At 46.3% G+C, this 24,468-nt stretch overlaps 1 long non-coding RNA gene across 1 annotated transcript in view; it reads right to left on the minus strand.

Moving 5' to 3' along the window:
• Positions 1–4,889: 4,889 nt before the first annotated feature.
• The window catches only part of LOC123573493 (uncharacterized), a 62,704-nt gene continuing 43,125 nt past the window's right edge, over positions 4,890–24,468 (minus strand). Inside the window, exon 3 of the long non-coding RNA XR_006698048.2 lies at positions 4,890–5,089. This is a non-coding gene — a long non-coding RNA (uncharacterized lncRNA). The remainder of the gene's footprint in view (positions 5,090–24,468) is intronic.

Here is a 24,468-nt window from a genome sequence, read left to right on the forward strand (position 1 = left end):
ACCTTAATCTTTCTGCATTTCTACTTCATCGTTATAACCGGGCTAAAAATAAAATGACTTCCTTGTAGCAGCTGATAACCATGACTATGTCCCAGATCCAGCCCCTGCTCGCTGTTCCCGCTGCCCCCAGCCTGGACCAAGCCTCCAGCCTCTCTCCCTGTTTCCTGGCTCCCGCCTTGCCCCTCACTGTTCCTTCTGCACACAGCAGCCAGAGGATGCACGGAATCCCGCTGCAATCGGACCACACCATCCTCTGTCCACCACCCTCCAGTGCTTTCCACCCCGCCTGGAGGAAAAGCCGAGTCCCAGCCATGGCCTCTGGGATTCTACAGGATTTGGGCCATCACCTCTCAGATCTCAGGACCTACCTCTCCCCAGCCCACCACACTGCAGTCACACAGCGCCCGCTGCCTGTCCTGGAACACACGAGCCTTCCCAGGGAGTGCCCAGCCTCCAGGTAGCAGCTCACCTGACGTCCTCACCTCCAGATTTTCCCTCTGTGTGTCCTCCCTGGACTTTCGATTTCAAATTGCAGCTGTCACCAGACACCACCATCTGCACTTCATTCCTCTCCGCCACACCTATTGCTATTACAGTGTACAGTTTACTTATTCATTTCACCTAACAGCTGCCTCCCCCAACCAGAATGTCACCTCCACGGAGACAAGGACTTCTGTCTGTTTCATCCCTGGCTGTGCCCTGGCATCTATTGTAGTACATAAGTCGTTGCAGGTGCTGGATAAATATTTGTTAATTAAACAAACAAATACATGAGTGAACAAGTTTGGATTAGTATCAGCGAGTGAATCTTGGGGGGTTGGCAAACGTTATCTTCTAGTATTGTTTATCTGAGCTAACGTCGAATATGAAATGACCAAGAGGGGGTGTCCTCACTGCTGTGGGGCACAGAAATCCCTTTCTCATAGTTTCCTAACCTCAGCAAGGCTCTTGGGGTGGGGGACAGAAGGACATAGAAACTGGGATTCAAAATAAATAGGAGCTTTCCCGGGTGAGGTAGATGTCCAAGCCAGGAAGCAGCAAGTGTAGAAGTCACAGAAAGGTGCCCGGAAAGGGAGCAGGGTCACCAGGGTGGCTGGGACCAAGGATGTGGGAGTCCAGGGACCCAGAAGAGAAAAGGAGGAGGAGGGCAGGTGGCCACTTGGCATGTGACTTCACATTAAAAACAAGCTCTGCATTCAAAAGCTTGGGTAGGCTGGGCGCAGTGGCTCACATCTGTGATCCCAGCACTTTGGGAGGCCAAGGCAGGCTGATCACGAGGTCAGGAGATGGAGACCATCCTGTCTAACACGATGAAACCCCGTCTCTACTAAAAATACAAAAAACTTGGATGGGGGTGGTAGCATGTGCCTGTAGTCCCAGCTACTCGGGAGGCTGAGGCGGGAAAATCGCTTGAACTCAGGAGGCGGAGGTTGCAGTGAGCCGAGATCACACCACTGCACTCCAGCCTAGCAAGAGAGACTCCGTCTGAAAAGAAAAAAAAAAAAAAAAAGCACACATGGAAGCCAGAGCTGTCCAGGGGTGTCCGGGAATGAAATTGGCTGGCCTGGGCATAGGAGTAAGCCCCTCATCCCAGGAGCGGCCAAGCAGAGACAATGTGACCTCTTCGGAAGAAAGTAGAGGGCGCATCTGCATTTGAGGTTGGACAAGGTGACCTGTAGGCATCCTCCCAAAACTGCAGGTTCACAAATCTGTGACTGAAATGTCCCGAGAAGGGAGCCGTGAGAAGGCCCTGAGAAGCAGCCCCTGCCCAGATTCCCACTCCCATCGGGAGAAACCTAAACCGAGAGAGCCAGCAGGCTTGAGGAGCCCGTGTCCACCGCCCCATTCCAGACTGGAGCACAGAGTGGAGGCAGGATGGACTCACACAGCCTCACATATCTCACTCCTGCTCTCTCCTGCCCAGGGGGCCGAATTCAAGACCCCTAACGCCCCCGCTCAGTCTGTTTCCTTACATTTCACTTGTGATTTTTTAAAAGGTCCGTTTATTTCCTATGATCGGCAAGAAGGCAACCGGTATGTGAGAGGGTGAGTGTGGGTGGCTGTTTCCAGTTAAACAAGAGAAAGTTTTTCTAACTGTGTCAAAACTGTGAAGGAGAGACTGGCTGGGCTGCATTAGGATCAGCCCGCGGCGCCCAGGCCCGGCTTAGTCACTGTGGCTTCCTCACTCCTCAACACTTAACCAATATCTTTGGTCCCCCACCCCCACCCCTGGCAAATCTTTAGGCCCCGCCTGGGGTTTGGTGGCAGGCGTCTGAGGTTCTCCAGCCCCTGACAAAGGTCAGTCTGCAGGCCCATCACAGCCAGAGAGTGCAGAGGCTGTGCTCGGGCCCTGCTGACTCATGTGGGCCTTGACTCAGCCATCCAAGGCTCCACGGGCACTGCTTTGCCTCACAGGGTGTCAAGCCAGTGGCAGGGACCCACCCAGGCCAGCCAGTCTCCACTCCCAAATCCAACCCAACCCCGCCCTGCTGCAGGGCTCTCAGCCTTGGGCACTGGGGGTGTTTGGGGCCACCTAGTCCTTTGTCAGTGGCAGGGCTGTGCACTGTGGGGTGTTTAGCCACAGCCCTGGCCTCCACCCACAGGATGTCAGCAGCATCAGCAGATGATGGCCCAGTCATGACAGCCAAAAACGCCCCAGACGTGGCCAAATCAGGGCCCAAATCAGCCCTGTGTTGAGAAGCTCTGAGCTAGAGCCAACAGCATCTTCCCTCTTTGCCTTGTTTCCCAAATTTTCTTGTGAGGCTCTGCAGGAAAAAAAGAAAATATGTCTGAGTTTTTATGTTGGGATTTGGACATGAATGGGAGGCCACAAGCCCTGGCGTGACCCCATGGAGGTGGAGGCCATCACACATGGACCTCACCTTGCTGGCACCTAGAGGCATTGACTGTGCCATCCCTAACCCAATCCAGCCCTCTCCTATCATGGAAGAAGAAAGTGCAGCCCAGAGAGGTTAAGCAACTAGCTGGAAGTCACACAGCAGGCTTAGTCATCTAACCCTTCATCCAGTGCTCTTTCATACCCTACGCCAAGCCTGGACCCAGCCAGCACCCACCAGGAGGCAAAAACTTTGCAGAGGCAAAACATCCCCTTCCAACAGGAACTCAAGACGAGGGCAGAACCTCATTTTCACGTTACAACGCTGTGAAAATGTGCAAAGCAAAATGTGGTAAAAACATGGGCTGGAGCCAAAGTGGTGGAATGAGAAAATACTGCTTGCCATGTGAGCCGGCTAATAAAAGGAAGAGCCCGGAATTGTTTGTTGCGATTTTAAGGGTCATTTTTTCCCCCTATAAAAAAGAGTAATTTTCATTTACAGGGACCCCGGGCAATTTTCCATCCAATTTGATGTTTTATAATGTCTGCAGAGCCACACAACCTCGGTAGGCTGTGGGGGCCAGAGACGTTTTATTTTCAGATGTCCAAGGTTATTGGTTCATCAAGAGCTAAAGGAAAATGCGACCGGGTTTTCATGAGTCCTGGTAAGAAAGCGGGCAGGGGATGGTCTGGGCGAGTGGAAATGAATTTGCTGTGAAGCCCCCAACCCTCAGTTGAGTGCCACCCCCACTCCAGTAGCCCCCAGAACACCAGGCTGGTAAGGCTGGGGCACAGTCGTTGCCTCAGGTAAGGAAGCGGAAGACCTGACCCCGCCCCGCCTTCAGTCCAGAGCACAGCGCCACCCGGCTGACCTGTCCTGCACACACATGGCCCACCCAGATCTCCTATTAGGAGTTTTATGTGTATTTCTCATTTAATCATCACAGCAGCCCATAGAGAGTGGGGACTGCTATTATCTCTGGTTTACAGATGAGGAAACCGGGCTTAGAAAAATTAGCTACCGGCTTGAAGCCTCCCGAACAGGAGGTAAGAGTCTAAATCTAACTACTCTGTCTACACTGTGGCATAATCCTTTCACCACCACCATCATACTAGGTCCTTCCTGCTCACCTAGGCCCCACCTATTTTGGCTTCACAAAATGGGTGCAGGGTAGGGGGTGTGGGATACAGAGGTTGAAGGGGACGCAGTCTTTACCCTCAGTGCTTACAGGATTGTTGGAGACTTGGGACAGCCATCCAAAAACCAATCCCAATGGACAGTGCATCATGCAGGGCCTCCGTTTCTTTTTCTATAAAATGGGCATAACACCATTGATTTGACTGCAAGGTTATGAGGCTTCCATGAGATAACACCATTGGGAAAAAACTTGGTCTTGACACTCCTGTCCTGCTGAGATAGCAAAACAAAGAAGGGATTATGGGAGTAAGGACTAGAGACAGAGGGTGAGAAAAGATGGAGTGAGGAGGAATAAGGAATGGAAGCAGAGAAGCACAAAGACAGCTGAGAGAAGAGCACAAGGTAGGGTGCCCATGGCTGGGCTTTTACTGAGCACTTAGTGTGTACCAGGCCTCGGGGTGCTTTATGTGCATAAAGCCATTCAATTTCCAACAGGGAGAGTGGAGGCAATTATTTCTACTTTACAGATGAACCTTCTAGTGCCTGACATGGGGGTGGACAACAGCCCAAAGGTTGCTGTGACAGGGCTCTTAACCTGACCTGGGGACCTGGAGGGATCACTGTGGGGCAAAAGGGCAGACAATCACATTCCCGGCTCCTGGAACAGGCCCATTCCTTCCCAAGATCTCTCTTCTTCCAGGACCGTCTCTGTGCCCAGTAACACAGACTTGGTAGAAAGCAGGGAGGGGCCATAGTAAATGCAAATGTTTTTGTTTTACACAATACCTGTTCTTACGGAAATAGAGAATACCACAAATGAGCTGGGAGAAAAGGAAAACCTCCTGAATCCCAATCCTTAGACACTGATGCATATATTTCTAATATTTATACCAAATGGGATCATAATGCATCTTGTATTTTGCAAGTTCTTTTTGAACTTTATTATAATGGACAGCTTTCCACATCAGTTAATATTCTTGTATAGCACTGAAATGACAACATGGTGTTCCACTGTTCAGCCACTGCAGAATGTTGTCTAACAATGTCCCAATTCAGCAGGCGTCTCTCACCCACTTTCACTTTCCTTGTGTCAGTTATCCATGATCAACTGAGCTCTGGAAATAGCTGAGTACAGTACAGTAAGATATTTTGAAAGAGAGGTGAACCATGTTCACCTAACTTTTATCATAATAGATTGCTATAATTGTTATTATAGTAGATTGTTATAATAACAGTAGATTGTTATAATTGTTCTATTACAGTAGATTGTTATGATTGTTCTATTGGATTATTAATGTTGTCAATCTCTTATCATGCCTAATTTATAAATTAAACTCTATCATAGGTACGTGCATATAGGAAAAGACATAGCGCATTTAGGGTTTGGTACTGTCTGAGGTTTCAGGCATCCACGGCAGGTCTTGGAACATATCCCCTGCAGATAAGGGGATAAGCTGATATTTGTGATGATTTAGAAGGTGGCATTGGATACCCTCATCACTAAGGTTCACATCATCATTTGCAGGAAAAAGACAACATCATACAGCCCTCAGGATCAGATAGGAAAGACAGAAGGGGTTTGCGGGAAGAGAAGGGAAGAGCGGCGAGCAGAGGGGCTGGTGGAATTTGCTTTCAGGTCATAGAAGATGCGGAAATTCCCTGCTTGTTAAAACAAGAGAGGAAATGGAGGGCTCTGATCTCAAGGGCACGGGCAGAGCCCAGTCAGCCCGGGGCTTGTGGGCTGCACGTTCCCTCTATCGTGCGGGGCCAGGGAGGCCCCCAGATGCTTCTGCTTCCCCCAGTCCAGCGCCAACTCCACTGAGCCTCCCCAACTTCTCTGTGTGTGCCTGACCCCAGCTGGCCTGCAGGGCCTTGAAGACAAGGACCACACTGGAATCATTTCTCTATTGCCCAAGTGCCTTGAGTAGGGCTAGGCAGAGTCACTGACAGTGAATGAGCACGTGAGACAATGAATGAGTGAGTGATTCTTGTAGAATTTAGAGAGGGCTCAGTCAGGTGCACAAGGAGAAGTAATGGGAGGCTATTTTCCAACCCTGTCGTTAGAGAGTCAGATGAATTGATGAGACATTGACTTGATTCCTTCTCAGCTGCTGGTTTATTCTGCATGTCCAACAAATTACTGAACCTCTCTGCCATCCAGTTTCCTTGTGGGTAAACTGGGGACGATAGGAGGTGGTGCTGGGGTTGATGAAGATAAGATGGGTGGCATTTTACTATATGTGATTATACCCAAAAAGAAAAAGGGAGGGTGAAAGCTCTGAGCCAGGTACCTGGCATCAACAGGATATTGATTGTTCGAAAATGCATGCATTCTTAAGGTGATCCAGGATTTGTTTTAATCAACTATGGTAAGACCCAAAGAAGTGACTGTCATGAATGAAAAAGTTTTTATCTCACAGATCCCTAGAAATGAGAGGCACAGCTCTCCCTGCAAGTCACCAGGGTCAGTCAGGAGGCAGAGGGGGCAGAAACACGTGGGTAAGAGCCTTTGCTGTGGTTTCCATGGGAAGGAATGGACAAGGCAGTGTAGCTACACTGAGTTGTCTAGGGGCATAGAGGGGAACAGTGGTCCTGACTGAGAGCTCAATGGAGGAGGTGGTTGGGGTGTGGGATCTGGACTGGTTGGTTTACATCTGAAAGTCACACTCACAGGAGTGGTTTCCAATCTATAGAAATTGGCTAGCCCTGGCAAGGGGCAGTCTCTCTACGGTCTGCAAGGTCCCAGACATGAAAGCATCAGAATACAGAAAATAAAAGACATGGTTTATATACTATGAGGCCCAGTGCATTAACAGGGCTCTGAGATCAGCTGAATTCAAATCTCAGTTTCATTGCTTTCGTGTTGGTGGCTTTTCATTTTTTAATTTTCATTTTTTGAATTAGGGTCTCATTCTGTCACCCAGGATGGAGTGCAGTGGTGTGATCACAGCTCACTGCAGCCTCAACTTCCCAGGCTCAAGCAATCCTCCCACCTCAGCTTCTCATGTAGCTGGTATGTACCATCACGCTTGGCTAATTCTTTTTTATTTTTGTAGAGACGGGGGTCTCACTTTGTTGCCCAGGCTGATCTTGAACTCCTGGACTCAAGCAGTCCTCCCAGCTCAGTCTCCCAAAGTGCTGGGATTACAGGCATGAACCACCATGCACAGTCTTGTTATGTGGCTTTTAGCAAGTTACTTAGCCATTCTGGTCCCTGTGCTATCGGCTGTAAAATGAGGACTACAGCAGCTACCTCTAGTGGTGTGTCAAGAGTGGCCAGCCAGGCCTCTGCCTGGGACACGGCTCAGTAAGGGCATGAAAACATCACTGGCATAAATCAGAAATCCAGCTCCAGTTAGCGCAGGTCTCCAGTCACGATAGCTTACAGAGTTGGCCAAATGGGAGGTTGAACCCTGGTCCTGCTAGTGTGGACGCTGCCTGGAATGGAAATTAAACCACGCTATTCCCTGGATGACCCACCTCAGCCGTAGATTTCTGTGCCAGGCTCTGCAAGCTGTATCCACTTGGCTGCAGCCATCAAGAGGGAATGTGAAGTTGCAAATCACAGCCAGCTGAGATTCAGAAACAGAACGAGGTATTATGTAGGGCTGTTGACCCCAGATGAGGGCTTTATTTTATTATCTACATTTTAGACTCTTTAATATGCCTCCCAAGATGCTGTCTGGTTTGGAAAATCACCTATAATAAATGCACATAATAAATCTCTTATTTTGAGCATAGAGAGGCATGCAATTTTTATTAATAAAAATAAGTTCCTCTCTGCACCCCTCCAAATAAGCGTTCCACAAGTATTTAAAGACAATCTGTTGAAAGGATGCCAGCTGGTCCACCTCCCAGAGCAACTAGCCAGTCTCAGTTGGGCCTCCCCTACTCACTGGGTGAAATGAAAGCGTGTTCTGGAAGGTGCCGGCATCTGCTCCCTTCCCTGTCATTTCGTGGGTCCCAGCCATTTCCGACCCTGGGCAAATCCATCCACTCACACTGTCCCTGGAGAAATCACACAAGGGCATAGGACCTCCTTCTTCTCCCTTGTCCTGAACTAGACCCTCCCCATCCTGCCATCCCTGGGGCTCCTGGCCTCCTGTCTCGCTCCCTCCTTCATCAGACACTCTGCAAATCTCTACCCTAGGACAAAGAGAGGAAAACACCCTGTGTGTCCATTATGGGGAAAATGGAGAGGATGCAATGCCCTGGCATGTAAGTGACAGATTTCACCACTTCACAGCAGCATGATGGATCTTAAGACCTCACACAAGCCTGAGAAGGAAGAAAGGACAGGAGGAAAGAAAAAAGACAGGGAGAAATCGAGATATGGGACCCAATATATCCTACAAAAAATATATATGTATACAAATAGCAGCACATATTTTATAATTGAAAAGTACATGTCAAAACTGTAGAACGGTTGACTATGGGAGGAACAGAGCTGGGGTATGGAGCTAAGAGAGAAGAAATCAGTGAAAATAAAGGCTTTCTCCCACTAGATGGGGATGAGGTCAGGAAACGATCACCACAACCCTCTGCATCTGAGGCCCCATAAGAAATAAAACATAAGGAAAAACTAAATACAGACACATACACACACACACACAGAGACAGAGAGAGAGAGAGAGAGAGAGAGAGGCAAATCCTACTTTAAAAATGACTTGTTTTTTGATTATTCCAATGAGCCATTTCTCCATGCCTGGCTTTGGACATGCAATTCCCTCTGCATGAAATGCTGTTCCCCACCCTTTCAGCCACTTGACTTTGCCCATCCTTCAGCTCTCTCCATTTCCTGTCCTTCCCCCACCTGCCCCCGATCAGGCCAGGTGGCCGTACCTGTCGTATTAGTCAGCTCAGGCTGCTCTAACAGAACACTACAGACCAGGCAGCTTAAAGAACAGGAGTTTCTTTTCTCACAGTACAGCAGGCTGGAAGTCCAGGATAAAGGTGCAACAGGGTTGGTTCCTGGTAAGGCCTCTCTACCTGGTTTGTAGACTGCCGCCTTCTTGCTGTGTCCTCACACAGCCTTTCCTGTGTGGATGCTCAAGGGGAGAGGGCTCTGGTGTCTCTTCCTCTCCTTATGAGGACACCAACTGTACCAGATTGGGGCCCCAAGCTGATGGTCTCATTTCACCTTAATCACCTCCCTAAAGGCCCTGTCTCCAATGATAATCACACTCTGAAGTATGGGGTTTAGGGCTTCCACATGTGAATGTGGGTGAGGGGGACATAATTTAGCCCCCAATACACCTCCTGCCTGTGTTTGTTTTCCTTCAACACTTCTCACGCACCTGCGCATATCCGAGGCTATCCTCTGAGCACGTCCATGTCAGGACTCACTCACCTTCGACGGTCATCCTCGCCTGCTCAAACGCATCTCTGCCCCCTCCTCCTTGCTGCAAAAACCACAGGCCCACATGATGTTTCAGCTGGCAAATCTAAAGGCTCCTCTCAGCCCATGGCCCTGGGACTTCGCCATGAGAGCCTGCCTTGCCTGGCCCTTGGACTCTGCCCTCTCCTCTCCTCTCCTTTTCTCTCCTCTTCTCTCTCTGCCTTTTGCCCCAGCAGTGGCTTCTTGCTGCTTCCACATGCCAGCCTGGCTCCCCTAGACCCACTCTCATTCCTCTCTGCATGGTTCCTGGGGGGTTTCTCCACACCATGACTCCCCTCTTCCCTGGCTCACTGGCCTGGCCACGTGGATGCCATAGGCCCCTCCAGCTCAGTACACCATGAATGAATTCATCCCTTTCCCTGACAAGCCTATTCTCTGTCTGGCCCCACCACTGGTGACACTGGAGGCTAGGGCATCCTCTGTGACTCCTCCATCAATCCCGCCATTGGACCAACCACCAAATGCTGTCCTCCCATCCTGCTGCTTGTCTCAGCTCCTTGCAGGATGGGGATTGCTTTGCTGTGCAGGGACACCAAGATGCGGGAAGCAGAGGCTGGACTCAAGATTCCTGCAGGAGGCAGATTTTGAGACAAGCAAGTGAAGGTGGTTGGATAGATGGAGAGGAGGGTATTCAGCTGGTCTGCTCATGGCTCCATCTCTTCCTAGAAACAGAAACTCTCAAACTGTGTAACTGAGATGACTTTAATACAAAGACTACTCATCAAGTTGTGAACAAGGTTTGGGTGACCAGCAAGAGACAGTGCAGAACCCAAGAGCTAAGAGGGGTGGTGTCACTGCTCCTAGGCCTGATGGGGAGTGAAGGGGTGGTCACTGGAACAGAGACAAAAGAACAAGGTGGGAGCAACGGGCCAGAGCAGTGGGGTTCCAGCAGACAGAAGCAGCCAGCCCTAAGCAACCTCAAGTGTTCATGTATGTATGTACGTATTATTATTACTATTATTATTTTGAGACAGAGTTTTGCTCTTGTTGCCCAGGCTAGAATGCAATGGGAGATCCCGACTCATCACAACCTCCACCTCCTGGGTTCAAGCGATTCTCCTGCCTCAGCCTCCCAAGTATTTGGGATTACATGCTACCATGCTCAGCTAATTTTGTATTTTAATAGAGACAGGGTTTCTCCATGTTGGTCAGGCTGGTCTCAAACTCCCGACCTCAGGTGATCCGCCTGCCTTGGGCTCCCAAAGTGCTGGCATTATGGGCGTGAGCCACTGCACCCGGCCATAGTATTATTATTTAGGCATGAAAAGGCCAGCAGATTGGGAGAGGACTGGCACTGAAAAGATCATTTGTCCCTTAGAGTTCCCAATGAGAAAGGGCTCACCATGCTATGAAGATCCACGGGGGAAACATCTGAGTGGGTCAGGAGACAGGGAGGGGAGATGGTAGGCAAGAGCCTCCATTGAGGTTTTGATGGGAAGGAAAAAAGAGACAGGGCAGGCAGGCTTAGGATTGCTGGTTTGAATAATTTTAGCTGATCTGGGGTGCAGAGTTACTGCCCTGCATCGTCTGGTTCCCAACCCTGGGGTGATCAGGGCAGGTGGAGTGTGACAGCTCCACAGGGGAGGAGGTGGAGGATGTGGGTTCTGGATCTGTGGGATGGCATTTGTAAAGCACACTCTTGAGTGAATGAATTGTTGACCATTTCTAGATCAGCCTGCCCTGGTAGGGGCAGACCCTTCAGAATTAGCAAGGCCTCAGAGGTCAAATAATCTGAATACAGAAAACAAAACACCTAGTGCATACACCACACAGAGAGGGAGCTAGGGGAACCAATATCCACCCCCACCCTTCTCCCCCACTCAGATCTGCGGATGTCGCCCCTTGGCCAAACCCAACAGGAATATGGAGAGTGAGGAAGATGGCTGGGACAGTCAGGGAGGGTGGCTCCCAGAGCCCTCTTCAGTGGCTCTGAAGAGGGACTAGACTCAGCAGCCGCTAAACTAAGCTCCTGTGCAGACAACAGTTTTTTACTCTTTTTGAAATCTTCCCAATACATGCTAGCTGAATGGAAATGCAATCAGCCTGGGGATCAACAGGGCTTGCAGAAGGAAACGCATCCTGAGCTGGGTTTTGAGGGATGAATAGGCATTTTCCAGGGAATGCTAGACACATAAATGGAAGAGCACAAGCAAAGGGATGGAGATTAACACAGTATGTTTGGCAAGCTGCAAGCAACAGTTCTGGATTGTGAAATTTCTGGGGAGGAGGCTGGCACAGAGCAGATTCCCTGGGAGTGTCTCTGCCCTCGGTCATTTCATTCTCCTCTCTGGGTCTCTCTGCAGAGCAACGTGTTCATGGATGTAAAGTGCTTCCAAGGGGGCTGGTACAGAGGGAAATGCTTGGTAAATGGTGGTGATTATCATAATGATGATTAGCATGCCTAATAACATCACCTCCCCTACTTCCCCACCTCTGGGGGGCCTCAAATAGGACAACATATTAGAAGTTCTTTGCAAAACAAAGGATCAACACAACACAAGGCAGAAACAAGGCCACAGGGCTCAGGGAACCATCTCCTGTGGGCAATGGTCTGGTTTCAGGGGAGGGGAGCCAGCCCAGAAGTCAGACCCAATGGCTCTGGCGCTCTGAGACAGGGGCGATGACTGGCCTGTTTGGGATTCGCTAGCCTCATCGATCAAATGATCCAGGGGATGAGGGAGAATGCCAGGGTCCATTTCCCATCTGTGATCAGCCTTGACTCCAAGTCCATACTCCACACCCAGTTTTCTGGAAGAGGGAGAAATAGCCCTCGGGGGCCAAAGAATATAATACCCTTGGATGCCCCGGCTGTGTGAGACCGTCTGAGAGGCCTTTATCACTGCACACAGCGGCTGCCAAAGTCAGACCTAACTCCTTCCCAGGAAATTCTTGGCTCTGCTTGTGAGCAGCCCGTCTGGTGGAATTAATTTCAGCCTATATGATGCTAACGCCATGCAAACAGAGACATATAAAACAGTCCTCCCAAGGCTTTGCATGGCAATAAAGACTGAACCGTGCTTAATTTATGCACATTGCAAGGCTACCCTCTGCAGGAAGCATAAAGCCATCCCTTGTGGGGCTGGAACAGTAAGGGGCTCCTCGTGCCCCTGGGCCTCATGGAGGGAGCTCATTCCCTCTTCCCAGGCTCCTTCCATCTTTCTGCGTGGATTGTGGATTTCCAGACTTGGGCTCTGGCCTTTATCAGTGAGACAGCCCTGGTGTAGGGGATCTGCAAGGACTGTAGAGCTGGAGGTGAAACTGTGTCCTCTGTTCCATGCAAACCACTGCGGAAGGGTCACTTGGAAGGTGATCTGCATCCTGGTGTCACGGGGCTATCATCTGCTAATGGTAGAAAGAGATTTTGAGATCATCCAGTTCAGACCCAGGCGAGTTCAGAGATTTAAAATGACGTAACCAAAGTCATACAACACACTCGTGGAAGGATCTGGATTTTGACATCAGAGTAGGGGTGGGGCAAGTTCAAAAATTTGGAGTTGGAGGGTCCTGGGTTAAAACCCAGGATCTGCCAGATCCTTGCTTTCTGACTTCAAGCAAGTTATTTCAGCTCTCTGTGCTTTGGTTTCCTTGTTCATAAAGTAAGTGCACCATGGGAATTCTGGGAGAATTAAGGGAGATACTGTTTGTTCAGCATAACCACATGCCCATCCAGTAGTAGTAGCTATTGTTATTATGGCTTCTGAGTAAATGCATATTTTAGTGTGGGTTTCTTTCAAGCCAAGACAGGGATTTAGGCATAAGCAGTGATATGTTTGGGATCTGTGTCCCCACCAAAATCTCTTGTCAAATTCTAATCCCCAAAGTTGGAAGTGGGGCCCTGTGGGAGGTGATTGGATCGTGGGGGTGGTCCTTCATGAATGGTTTAGCACTATCCCCTTGGTGCTGCTCTTATGACAGTGAGTGAGTTATCACAAGATCTGGTTGTTTAAAAGTGTGGAGCACCTCCTCCCTCTCTCTCTTGCTCCTGCTCCTGTCTTGTGAGATGCCTCGATCCCCGTTTGCCTTCCACCATGATTGTAAGCTTTCTGGGACCTCCCCAGAAGCTGAGCAGGTGCCAGAGCCATGCTTCCTGTACAGCCCATGGAACTGTGAGCCAATTAAACTTTTTCCTTATAAATGACAGTCTCAGGTATTTCTTTAGAGCAGTGTGAGAATGGACTTAAACACGTCCCTTATTAAGGAAGATGATCCCAGGAAGCAGGAGTAGGGGAACAAGGCGAGTGAGATAGGAAAGCAGAAAAGGAAACCAGTGTGAGGGTTTGCTGTTGTCTCAGTCCATTCACGCTGCTATAACAAAACTCTATAAACTGGGTGGCTTATAAACAACAGACATTTATCCCTTACAGTTCTGGAGGCTGGCAAGTCCAAGACCAAAGCACTGCAGATTCAGTGTCTTGAGAAGCCTGCTTTATAGTTTCCAGATAAGGCCTTCTTATGATTTCTAGATGAGGCCTTCTTATGGTTTCTAGATGAGGCCTTCTTGCTGCATCTTCACATTGTGGAAGGGGCAAGGGAGCTCTCTGGGCCTCATTTGTCCCAGTCATGAGGTCTCTACCCCCATGATCTAATCATCTCCCAGAGACCCCACCCTCTGATACTATAATATTGGTGATTAGGTTTCAACACATGAATTTGAAAAGATACAAACATTCAGATCATAACAGTTACCATGAATGCTGCTGTGGGCAAAGGGAGCTCAATTCTGCTGGCGGACTTTATAGAGAAATTTATAAAACTATCGAGGATATAAAAAAGACCTAAATAAATGAAATGATGGAGCACGGAAGAACCAGAATGGTATTATATTGTTTTTTGCTTTTGTGTTTTTGTTTTTGAGATGGAGTCTTGCTCTTGTTGCCCAGGCTAGAGTGCAATGTTGGGATCTCAGCTCACTGCAACCCCTGCCTCCTGAGTTTAAGCAAGTCTCCTGTCTCAGCTTCCCAGGTAGCTGGAATTACAAGCAGGTGCCACCACGCCTGGCTAATTTTTGTATTTTTAGTAGAGATGGGGTTTCGCCGTGTTGGCCAGGCTGGTCTCGAACTCCTGACCTCAAGTGATCCACCCATCTCAGCCTCTCAAAGTGCTTGGATTACAGGCATGAGCCACTGTGCCCAGCTGGTGTTATACTGTTAAAAGCAAAACTGTAGACAATTGAAAGAGTTTAATTGAACAAAGAATGATTTGCAAATCAGGCAACCTTCCGAACCACAGTAGGCTCAGAGACTCCAGTGCAGCCATGTGGTGGAAGAACATTTATGGTCAGAAAAAGGAAAGTGACCTACAGAAAATAGAATTGAGGCACAGAAACAGCTAGATTGGTTATAGCTTGGCATTTGCCTTATTTGAACAGTTTGAACAGTTGGCTGTCTTTAATTCGCCCAAACACAGTGACTGGCACTAGAGTAGGTTAGTCTGTTTACACATCCAATTCAGTTGATTCAGTTGCAGTTTATTACATACAGAGAAACCTTTAGACTGAACTTAAAGTATATAAGGAGGCAACTTTAGGCTAAACTTGATTTAACAATATTAGTTAAGGTCTGGCCAGGGAAAGAGAAACCATTCTGGGAACTCTAAGGATGAAGAGATATGATACAGAAGTAGAGGTTTTCGTAGTCTTTGGAAAGCTGAAGGAGCAAAACCCAGGAAGGGCATGGTCAGGAATTCTGAGGTTTCTGGGATCACAGGGCAGATGCTGGAGCCTAATGTGAGTGCTTCTCAAAAAGATGCTCAAAGTTGTGGTCAAAATTCCATGTCTGTGCTTTGCAATACACACAGAGTCCCAGAGAGAAGAAAGAGGCTTTCACTTCCTCCCTCCAACCTCATGCCAGTGCCTCGCATGATGGACTCTCACTGGGCCCATGAACAACAGAGTCTGGGAAACGTAGTTTTCAGGCTCCATGATCCAGAGGCACAGGGAAGAGCTCAGGATGGTGAGGCTGGTAGTGAGAATGAACACACAATATTTGGCATAGACATAGATATTGATCTCCTTCCACCCCCAGATTTATCGGCAAATGCAATGAGATGTCAACTGAATCCTTGAGAATTGTAAGAGTCATAAAAATGAATGAAGATGTGAGGATAACCAAGATATTGTTGAATAAAAGGAAGAAGAAAGAGGCACCAGAGAAGGAGAAAGGGTGTCCCAAGACCACCCCAGGTTTAATGATTCACCAGGAGACTCACAGGACTTGACATGTGGTCACCCTCATAGCTATAACTTATGACAGTTAAGGATGCAAAGTAAAATTATCAAAGGGAAAAGGCACAGGGGCAAAGTCCAGAGGAAACTGGGTGCAAGCTTCTAAGGGTCCTCTCCCAGTAGAGTCTCATGGGACTCACTTGATTCTTCCAGCAATGAGCTATGACAGCATATCTATCAGGGAAGGCCACTGAGACTCATCATCTAGGGTTTTTACTGCAGCCTGGATACATGGGCCCCCTCTGCCTGACATGCACCAAACTTCCAGACTCCTGGAAGTAAAGCAGGTGGCCAACATGAACCTAGTGTTTGCACAAATGGTTTAGGCACAGTGAGCCACTCTTATCAGTTCTGGAAATGGTGGCAACCATCCCCAAATCCAGGTTCCCAGACATCATTCTAGGACCAACTTTGTAAGCAGGACTTTCTAAAGAGAGCAGTGTCAGGCCTGCTATATGAGCTCTTTTCTCCACAAAGGGGAACAGGTCCGACCAGAGAGCAAAACTTATTATATACTGTATTAATGACATTGTAGTGTTGACCCAGGGGTAAGATGTAGATTAGTAAAACTGAATAAAGAGCATGAGAGAGGTAGACTTCCCCACTCCCACATATAGGTACAAAGATAGCATTACAAATATTGGAGAAAAAGTATTATTCAAGAAATGGTTTGTAATAATCAGGAAGCCTTATGAAATTAAATACATTGGATCCCTTACTCATTTCATTCACAAAAATATACTTCTCCTCAACAAAAGATTAAATATAAAAAAGACACTTTAAAATAAAAGTTTATTGAAGGTAAAGATACCTTAAAATGCAAAAAAGGAGTAGGAGAGTTCATGACATTGAATTTGGCAACGATTTCTTGGATATGAACTCCAAAGCACAATCTAAAAAAGAAACAAATAGATAAGCAGGATTTCATCAAAATTAAAAGCTTTTGTGTATCAAAGAGCACTATCAACAGAGTAAAAAGGCGGCTCATAAAATGGGAGAAAAAATTTGCAAATTATGAATCTGATAAGGGATTTAAATCCAGAATAAAGAACTCCTAGAACTCAAAAACAACAAAAAAGAAACAGTACGATTCAAAAATGGGCAAAGGACTTGAATAGACATTTCTCCCAAAAAGATATACAAATGGCCAATAAACATATGAAAAGATACTCAACATCACTAATCATTAGGGAAATGCAAATCAAAACCAGGATACCACTGCACACCCATTAGGATGATTATTATTTAAAAAAAATATCAAGTGTTGGTGAGAAAGTGGAGAAATTGGAACCCTTGTATATTATTGATACGAATGTGAAATGATACAGCCACTGTGGAAAACATAATAGAAATTACCCCAAACAATTAAAAATATGATCCAGCAATTCCACTTCTGGGTTTACATCTAAAAGAAGTGAAAGCAGGGACTCAAACAGATATTTGTACACCTATGCTTAGAGCAGCATTATTCCCAATAGCCAAAATGTTGGAAGTAACTCAACTGTTGCATGAGTCCATTCTCACACTGCTATAAAGAACTACCTGAGACTAGGCAATTAATGAAGAAAAGAGGTTTAATTGACACACAGTTCTGCAGGAAAAAATGGCTGGGAGGCCTGAGGAAACTTACAATCATGGCTAAAGACAAAGGAGAAGCAAACAACTTATTCATATGGCAGCAGGAGATATAGAGAGATGGGAAAAGTGCTACAGACTTTTAAACAACCTCCTTTTTGAGAAGAAACAATCAGATCTCATGAGAATTCATTCACTAGAATAGCAAGGGGGAAGTCTGCCCCCATGAATCAATACCTCCCCCCAGGCCCTCCTTTGACACATGGGGATTACAGTTCAACATGAGATTTTGGTGGGAACACAGAGCTAAACCTTATCATTCCACCCCAGCCCCTCCCAAATCTCATGCCCTTCTCACATTTCAAAACCAATCCTGCCTTCCCAACAGTCCCCCAAAATCTTAACTCATTCCAGCATTAACTTAAAATTCCAAGTTAAAGTCTCATCTGAGACAAGGCAAGTACCTTTTGCCTATGAGTCCATAAAATCTAAAACAAGTCAGTTACTTCCAAGATATAATTGGGTACAGACATTGCATAAATACAGATTACAGGTGTTGGGTGAATATTTCCTCTCCAAATAGGAGAAATTGACTGAAGCAAAGGGACTACAGGCCCCATGCAAGTCCAAAACCCAGCAGGGTAGTCATTAAATTGTAAAGCTCCAAAATCTTCTTTGACTCCATGTCTCACATCCAGGGCATGTTAATGCTAGGAGTGAGCTCCCAAGGCCTTGGGCAGCTCCACTCCTGTGGCTCTGCAGGGTACAGCCCCCATGGCTGTTTTTACAGGCTGGTGCTGAGTGCCTGCAGCTTTTCCAGGAGCATGGTGCAAGCCGTCAGTGGATCTAGCATTCTGGGATCTGGAGGATGAGGGCCCTCTTCTCACAGCTCCACTAGGCAGTGCCCCAGTGGGCACTTTCTGTGGGGGCTCCAACCCTGCATTTCCCCACCTGCACCCCCTGACACTGTCCTACCAGAGGTTATCCAAGAGGGCTCCACTCCTGCAGCAGACTTCTGCCTGGACATTGAGGCATTTCCATACATCTTCCAAAATCTAGGCAGAGGTTCCCAACCTCAACTCTTGCCTTCTGTGCCCCCACAGGCCCAACACCACATGGAAGTTGCCAAGGCTTGGGGCTTAAAGGTTTTGAAGCAATAGCCTGAGCTGTACCTTGACCCCTTTTAGCTACAGCTGGAACTGGAGCACTGGGATGCAGGATGCCATATCCTGAGGCTGCACAGAGATGCAGGGCCCTGAGCCCAGCCCACAAAACCATTTTTCCTTCTTAGGCCTTCAGGTCTGTGATGAGAAGGGCTGCCCTGAAGGTCTCTGAAATGCCCTGTATACATTTTCCCCATTGTCTTGGTGATTAACATTCAGCTTCTCTTTACTTATGCAAATTTCTGCAGCCAGCAGCTTGAATTTCTCCCTGCAAAATGGGTTTTTCTTTTCTAGCACATGGTTAGGCCTCAAATTTTCCAAACTTTTACCCTATGCTTCCCTTTTAAACAGAAGTTCCAATTTTAGACTACCTCTGTGAACGCATATGAGCGTATACTTTTAGAAAAAGCCAGGTCACCTCTTGAACGCTTGGCTGCTTAGAAATTTCTTCTGACAGATATGCTAAATCATCTATCTCAAGTTCAAGGTATCACAGATCTCTAGGACGGGGGAAAATGCTGGCAGTCTCTTTGCTGAAGAATAGCTAGAGTGACTTTTTCTCCAGTTCCCAATAAGTTCCTCATCTCCATCTGAGACCACCTCAGCCTGTACTTCATTGTCCATATCACTATCAGCATTTTGGTCACAACCATTCAACAAGTCTCTAGAAAGTTCTGAACTTTCCCACATCTTCCCATCTTCTTCTGGCCCCTCCATACTGTTCCAACCTCTGCCCACTACCCAGTTCCAAAGTCACTTCCACATTTTCAGGTATCTTTATAGCAATGCCCCACTTTCCTGGTACCAATTTTCTGTATTAGTTCGTTCTCACACAGCTATAAAGAACTACCTGAGACTGGGTAATTTATCAAGAAAAGAGGTTTAATTGGCTCTCAGTTCCATAGGCTTAACAAGAAGTATGGCTAGGAGGCCTCAGGAAGCTTATAATCAAGGTGGAAAGCAAGGGGGAAGCAACTTTTTCACATGGCAGCAGGGGAAAGAGAGAGATAAGGAGAGTGCTACAAACTTTTGAACAACTAGATCTCATGAGAACTCACTCACTGGAATGGTAAGGGGGATGTCTGCCCCCATGAATCAATCACCTCCTACCAGGCCTTCCTTCAACATCTGGGGATTACAGTTCAACATGAAATTTGGATGGGGACACCAAACTATATTAACTGTCTATCAATGGATGAGGGATAAACAAAATGTGGTACACACACACAAACACACACACACACACACACACACACTAAAAGATTACTCAGTCTTAAAAAGAAGGGAAATTTTGATATACATTACAACATAAATGAACTGTGAAGACCTTACGCTCAGTTAAATAAGCCAATTAAAAAAGATAAATATTTTATAATTCCACTTTTAAATGAGGTACATAAAATAGTCAGTTCATAGAGACAAAAAGTAGAATGGTGGGTACTGGGGATAGGGGAAGGGGAATGGGGAGTTAGCATTTAATGGGGAAAGAGTTTCAACTGGGGAGGATGAAAAAGTTCTGGAGATGGATGGTGGTGACGGTTACACAGCAACGTGAATATACTTAATGGCACAGAACTATAGACTTTAAAATGTTTAAAATGGTAAGTCTTATGTGATGTGTATTTTATAACAATAAAAACCACAAATCACAAACATATGAATAACTGTGACTACATGGAAATTTAATGCATGTAAGACAAAAAGCACCACAAAAATGTAAAAGACAGCTTGAGAGGATATATTAGCAACCTTTAGAATAGGCAACAAATTAAAATGCTTTTAAGCCCTTGAGAATAAGACAGACAGCATAATAGAAAATAAATGGACAAAATATATGAGAGACAGTTCACAGAACAGAAAGTCCAAATGGTGTATAAACATATAAAAACATGCTCGTCCTTGCTAGGAATCATAAAACCACAAGATCAAGCAATGACAATACCATACTACTGTCACCAGACAGGCAAACAATATTAAGCCTGATAACAGTAGTGCGGATGGGATGTTTGCAGATGGGAACTTCTGCACAATTCCAGAAAGGTATGCCTATGCGGTGACTTGAGAGCAACTGGCAATATTCAGCAAAATGGAAAATGCACACAATTTGAAGAAGTTGAAATATTTAGTTGAAATATGCATCACTGACAAAGACTTTGTACCAAAAATATATAACTGTACCTACAGAGCCATCTAACAGCTATATTATAGCCACTCTCAGATCCCTTGTGACGCCTAAAAGCACCAAAAAGAAAACCATGAAGTCCCTCTGTCTCTGGCTGGCTGGATGTTTAAGGCAGGAGGAGACAGAAACGTGTTCAATATAGGTTAGATTTTGTTTCAGTGATGGATTTCAAATTTCTTATTAAGTTATTAAAAATAATTAAAAGATGCAGGAGGAGATAGAAACGTGTTCAATATAGGTTAGATTTTGTTTCAGTGATGGATTTCAAATTTCTTATTAAGTTATTAAAAATAATTAAAAGATAGATGATAGTGTCTTAGTCTGTTTGTTCTGCTATAGCAAAATACCTGAGACTGGGTAATTTATAAACAATAGAATGTATTCTCACAGTTCTGGAGGCTGGGAAATCCAAGATCAAGGTGCTGGTAGATTCAGCGTCTGCTGAGAGTCTATTCCCTGCTTCCAAGATGGCGCCCTGTTGTTGTGTCCACACAGGGTGGAAGGGCAAAAGGGATAGATGCTGTCCTCACATGGGCAGAAGAGATCCCATGCTCTCAAGCCCTTTTATAAGGTCCCTTGTGATGTTGTAAAATATGTATTTGCTGTTGGTCTTCATCCCAGTGTCCTGGCATCCAACTCCTAGAATCCTTAGAATCTTCAGAGTGATGTGCCTTTTTATATACTAATGAGTTGACTGATGGCTGGCAACCCTAGGTTGCTTCAAATCAGAGGTTGGAAAGACCAAGGCAAGATTAGAAGATTGGATCTTTCAGCCCCCCAACCCCCACCTCCAGAAAGGAGAGAGGGGTTAAAAGTTATCTTAATCACCAATGACTAATGATTTAATCAACCATGGCTATGTAATGAAGCTTCCATAAAAAAACAAAAGGACTGAGTTAGGAGAGCTTCAGGAGAGTTGAACACATAGAGGTCCCTGAAGGGTGATGCACCTGGTGAGGGCATGGAAGCTCTGGGCCCCTTTCCCCATATCTCAGCCTATGCATCTCTTCACCTGTATCCTTTGTAATATCCTTTATAACAAACCAGTAAATGTAAGTAGGCATCTCCCTGAGATCTTTGAGCCACTCTAGCAAATTAATTCAACCCAAAGACAGGGTCTTGGGAATCCTAATTTATAGCCAGTGGGTCAGAAGCACAGATAAGGCAATCTGGAGCTTGTGATTGGCATCTGAAGTCGGAGGCAGCCTTGTGGGACTGAGCCCTCAACCTGTGGGATCTGACACTGTTTCCAGGTGGACAATGTCAGAACCGAACTGAATTACAGGACACTTTGCTGGTGTCCACTACAGAACCGACTGCTTTTTTGATGTGTGGAAGGAAAAACCCCACATATCTAGTGACAGAAATATGTTGCGAGAATTTATTAAGAGAAAGTGAGTTTGTTTATTCCCATATTCACAGAGCCTTAATCCCACCCAAAAGCTTTCACCTGCATGACTTAATCACCTACTAACTGTCTCACCTCTTACTACTATCACACTGAGATTAAGTTTCAACATATCAATTTTGGGGGATACATTTGGACCTACACTGATAGATATATACATAAAGAGACAGAGAGATGAGAGAGAGAGATAGGTAGATAGATAGATACACAGATAGATAGATAGAGCAAATAAGTGAGCCATGCATAGATCACTAATGAGAGTTTGTTGAATCAAGAATGATAAATAGTTTAGTTTTGTGCAGTAATAAAAGAAGAAAGAAACAACAGGAGAGGGAGAGATGGAGAAAGGAAAATGCATATTCTCTATGACTCAATAGGTACAGTCCTTGGTCTATATGCTAGAAGAACTTATGCACAAGAAAACACAAATAAAGATGTTTCCTTCAGTGCTGTTTATAATGTCAAAGAATTGACAGCAACATCTACACCAATCAATACGGAAATGGAAAGATCAGTGGTACTATAGTTATATGACCGAATGCCACATAATAGTTAAAATGCACTAGCCAGATCTGTTTGGATCAGCAAGGTTAGAGAGTGGGAAGAAGATCAAGTAGGAAAAAGATAAGCTGTGCAAAAATATGTACAGTAAGAAACATCTGTAAAATTTGAAGCCGAGAAAACAATATTATATGCAGTATTCTTTATGAACACATGCATATACTGTAAAAACATGAAAACCTGGATAGGAAAGTCACCCTCATATTCAGAAAATAGTTGTCTCTGAGATACCACAGAGAGACTGGGCCCAGAGGAGGGCAGAGATGGGACTCCAGCTATGTCTACAGTGCTTAATTTCTTTTGAAAATAAAAATTTGAGCAAATAGGAGAAAATATTAACATTAGGAAATCTTGGTTGTGGAGCATGGGTCTTTGTTATGTTGCCCTCAGTAATTGTTTTTGTGTTTGAACATTTAAATCAAGAGCAAAATAAAAGAAAGGCTTCTATCCTCAGTAGGATCCAGGATTTCTCTCTGGAACATTTTGCAGCCCCCCTCAGTCCCAGCAGGAAGCCTAAAGCCCCAGGGAACGAAACCAAGAGGCGCCCCAGGTCCAGTTAGAGAGATTCACGAAAGTTCACCTTGACACTTGGTTCTGTTTGTTTCCCCTCTCTAAGCCTCGGTTTCCTCATCTGTAATATGAGGAAAATGGAGCATCTGCCTCACAGGACTGGTGAGAATTGAATGGACCGAGCTCTGGTTCATCGCAATCCCAGCAAACGCTACAGCCTTCTGACTGTGAGCATTATTACACTAGTTATCTCTTATCCCCAATATTTACCAAATATGAAGAGGAAAATCAAGTGCCCTAAGGACTTTCTTCATTCATGACCTTTCTTTCTTAAGCTGGAGGTCAAACCCAGGACGTCTTAAATATGAAAAGATGACCAATGGAGAACAAGCAGCAGTGAATACGTCTCTGGCCACAGACTTAAAACTCAAGCTTCAGAGTGACTTGCCAAAAGCCTCCCAGCCTGAGATTTAGAGTCATTGGAATAATTCTTCGGGATAGGTCCCTGCCCTACCTCCAGTACAGATTCTGTTAGCCTGACTGTGTTTGTTCAGATTTCAGGGACTTGCCGAATCTTCTCGCCATGTGGTCTTGTCTTCCAAACAATCTCTCCTAGAAACCCCACCCTAGGTCAGCTGTCCAGATATGAGCCAAAGGCCATGGGCTAAGATCTGTGTTCCTGACTCACGCAGACCAGGCGCCCAGGGCGGAGTCTGGCCTGAGTTCCCATGAGTCACTAAAGCATGGGCCAAGGTTGACACTTGGAAGGCGACATTCTACAGTTTCCCATCAGGAGGTGCCTGCAGTGACAGCTCAGGTTCACACTGAATCTTGGGCACATAGGTGCCTCTGTGCCATGTATACCTTTGTACATGTTTAAAGAGGCCAGATTTTCTATGAAATGTGAAAGGAACGAAAAGGTGGCCGTGTGTGTGCATTGCATATTCAGAGTTTCACTGTTTTCACAGCGACATTGTCAAACATGTTTCATGAATCCCTATCCTTCAGAGGTAGGAACTGAGAAGAACTCAGAGGGAAGGTCAACTGGCCACATTCCCACAGCTAGGGAGGAGCAGAACTGGGCCTGGGACTCATGAGTTCAGATTCTGAGCTGCTACTCTGCCCACTCCTCCCTCTGTGTCAGTCCAGATACTCTAAGAAGCAGATGCCCAGGTGGGATGAAATGTGCAAAGGGGAAACATCTTCCTCTTTTGTTAGGGGAAACAGCTGAAAGAGGAAACAGGGAAGGCTGGGGAACTACATGGCCAGGTGCCCCCATGAAGGAGAGAGGGAAGGGAGGTTGGTGGAAGTACCCTAGAGGTGCAGCCTAGAGAGGGTTGAGCAAAGCCACTGTCACGTCTTCAAACCAAAGTCACTGTCAGGGAACTTCAGTTTCTCCCAACCCTCAGAGAGCAGCCGCTGGGGCCCTTGGTCCATAGCTCCTTGTCTTGGAGGTCTTCACAGCACACTCATG

The sequence above is a fragment of the Macaca fascicularis genome, chromosome 5 (genome assembly GCF_037993035.2).
Source record: "Macaca fascicularis isolate 582-1 chromosome 5, T2T-MFA8v1.1".
In the NCBI taxonomy this organism is placed as follows: Eukaryota; Metazoa; Chordata; class Mammalia; order Primates; family Cercopithecidae; genus Macaca; species Macaca fascicularis.